The sequence below is a fragment of the Hylobates moloch genome, unplaced genomic scaffold, assembly GCF_009828535.3.
Source record: "Hylobates moloch isolate HMO894 unplaced genomic scaffold, HMol_V3 SCAFFOLD_15, whole genome shotgun sequence".
NCBI lineage: Eukaryota > Metazoa > Chordata > Mammalia > Primates > Hylobatidae > Hylobates > Hylobates moloch.
In genome coordinates, this window is record NW_026652290.1 from 16,018,814 (window position 1) to 16,022,336 (window position 3,523).

Below are 3,523 nucleotides of genomic sequence, written 5' to 3' on the forward strand. Positions count from 1 at the left end.
TTGGTTTTGCTTCTACATTTAGCCTCCTAGGTTCTGATCCCCAAGTTGCCATGCAGATAAAAGCTGCCCTGGCTACTAAAATCTCCTCCTACATTCCAGGAATTGTTCTTCAGTTCCATGCACCAATGCTAAGGTAGGCAAAATAATTTCCATGCCAACTTGTGCTCCACCCTGCTACCTAGGAAACAAAGCAGAACCAACTCTAGCTTTCTATGTCTTACAGAGATTTTAACAATCCTGCTTTTGTTGTTGTTGTCTTACTCTCTGTTCTGCAGATATTTAAGATAAGTCCCAGAGGGATAAGGGATACCTAGAGATCAATGTCAACAGCATGGAGACTGATAAACTCTGCTATATTCAAAACTCTCCTGATGGAGAAAATGGGACTAGATTTAATTCCTTGTTATGAACTGAATGTTTGTTCCCCCAACCTCCGCCCCTCACAAATTTACAGGTTGAAATCCTAACCTCCAATGTGATGGTTTTAGAAGGTAGAGCCTTGGAGAGGTAACTCAGTAGTTAGGTTGGAGCCCTCATGAAGGGGAATAGTGCCCTTATAAAAAGAGAGCCCAGAGAAGTTTCTTACCTTTTTTCCACCACATGTTGACACAATGGGAAGGCAAGGGTTGGCAATCCAGAAGAGGGCCTTCACTACGTTGGCACCCTGATCTCAGCCTTTCAGCCCCCAGAAATGTGATGAATAAATTTCTGTTGTTTATAAGACACCCGGGTTATGGTCATTTGTTATAGCAGCCTGAACTAAGATACCTTCTGCCTTCAATAGCTAGAAAATGGAATACAATACACAAGGAAACAGTTTTTAGACATTGAAAAACTGGTAGCACAGTACTGTGATTCCCAAGAGAGGGGACACAAATGAGGTGAGTCTCATACTTTCTTCCAGAACTGACTGGAAGTGGTCTATATACCATAGCGGTATATACCTATCGCAAGGACCATCCCAAACATAGCATGGTGGTTTCACTGAGGTAAGTAAAGACTGATGTTCAGCCAGACTCAGGTGGCTGTAATTTTCAGGGTAGAGTACCAAAAAGGAAGGAGGTTGCTATGAATGGAATTGTGTCCCCTCAAAATTCATATGTTGAAGCCTTAACCCCAATGTAATGTTGGAGGTGGAGCATTTGGGAGGTAACCAGAGTTAGAAGAGGTCATGAAGGTGGGGTCTCCATGTTGGGATTGGTATCCTTATAAGAAAGGGAAGACAGAGCTCTCTCTATCATGTAAAGACACGGCAAGAAGGCCACAACTCAAGGACAGAACCCTGATCAGACACCAACTCTGCTAGCACCTTGACCTTGGACTTCCCAACCTTCAGAGCTGTGAGAAATTTCTGTTGTTTGAGCCACCTAGTTTATAGTATTTTGTTACATAGCCCAAGTTGACTAAGACAAAGGTGTGTAGAGCAAGAACTCTCAGAAATCATAATGTGGTCCATTTGAATCTATTATTAATACAAAATTGCAGATACATGTATGCTATGAAACTATGTAAGGCAGTGTACCAGGGAAATAAAAGTTACATAAAGCAGAATGACAAGGAAATATATGCTAAACAATTAGCAGAGTTCACACAGGGCTGGTAAATGCCCTAGTTACTATTCACCAAAATGTAGAGTCCTCATGGAATACCTGGACATTAGATGGTGATGCCAGGAAAGTCACACCTTATAGTGACTCAAAATTTGCCTTAAAGAGTACTCTAAACCCATCATGACAAAGCTTAAAAACAAATGGAACAGGCTCAACTAACTACTCAACATTAACATCCTTTAAAGACATACAACAAACATCAGGGCAAAAGAAAACAAACAAACAAAAAACAGTCATAATGACCAGGAAAATAATGTTGCCCATAATCAAGACAAAAATCAGTTAATAGAAAATTACTCATATAGAGAAGATGAAAAAATGGCATTAGCAGGACTTTGAACAGCTATTAAGGAATGATAATTATATTACAAAACTTAAGAGAAAATTAAGCAGCATCTTTTCGAATAATGCGAATAAAACAATAAATCAAAAGTAAAGTTATAAAATATGCTTCACTGAGAAGAAATTTTAAAATACACATCAAAATTTGTGGAATAGAGCTAAAACGGCTTAGAGAACAATTTATAGCATTAAAGTTTTATATTAGAAAAGATCTAAAATCAATGATCTAACCCTCCACTATGAAAAATAACCTAGATTAAAGAGAACGCATTAAATTTCACATACATAGAAATGAAAAAATACTAAGGAAAAATGTGCCAGTCAATGAAATAGAAAATGAACAAATAAAAGAAAAAATAAATAAAACCAAAATTTTATTCTTGTTACAGAGCAGCAAACTGGTAGACTTAAAGCTCTAGAGAGAGAGAGGAGGGAAAAGGAGAAAAAAAGAGAGGGAGATGGGGAGAAAGAGAGAGAAAGAGAGAGAGACAGAGAGTAATAGAGAGAATAAACAAATTATCAAATTACCAACATCAGGAATAAAAGTGGAGACATCACTAGAGATGCCACAGAGACTAAAATAATAAGGGAATATTTTAAACAACTTCATAATAAATTTGACCACTTAGATAAAACTAAAAAACACCTTGAATATCACAAATTAACAAAACTGACTGACAAAGAGATAGAAAATCTGAATGATTAATGCCAATGAAAGATACTGAATTTGTAAGTAAAAATCTTCTTAGAAAGAAAATTCCAGTCCCAGGTGGCTTTATTGGCTTTGGCCAATTGTATTTTCCAAATATAGTTGCATTAATATCTTTTATCACACATGCTCTTTTGAAGCCTTGTCATACTCCATAAAGAAATGTAATATGATTCTTTTTTTTGAATCTGAGTGATTGTAGGACTTGCTTTTAATTAATAGAATGTGGTAGAATTACACTGCTTAACTTCCAACTCTAGTTATAAAAGGTAATTCCAATATTTAACAATGAGATGATATGGGAAAGCTACCCATATATCTTTTGGTTGAGAGCCAGCATCAACCACCAGACATGTGAGTTGAGTCTGGTCCTCAGATATCAAGTGACTTTAGCCTTTGAATCTACTGAGCTGAGGCACACAAAGTAGAAGAGTAAAGATAAGCCATCTCTGCTGTGGTCTGTCTGAATGCCTGACTCAGACTCTATGTGCACTAAAAAAATGTTGTTTGAAACTCATCAATTTTAAAGTGGTTGGTTATGCAGCAATAGAACTGAAACACAATTCTGTAAAACATTTAAGGAATATTTAGATTTATTACAGAAAAGTACGTTTGCTGTAACATTCAAAAGATCAATCAAATTCATCATATTAACAGAATAAAAAAGAAACACCATATGATCATCATAAATGCAGGAAATTAGGTTGACAAAGTTTGATAGCTATACATGATTTATGTTTTCAGAAATTAGGAATAGAAGGAATTTTTCCTAGTCACTTACGGGTTTTGATGAAAAAACAAGCTAACATAATACTAACATTATATTTAATAGTAAAAGAGGTGATGATTTCCTTCTGAGACT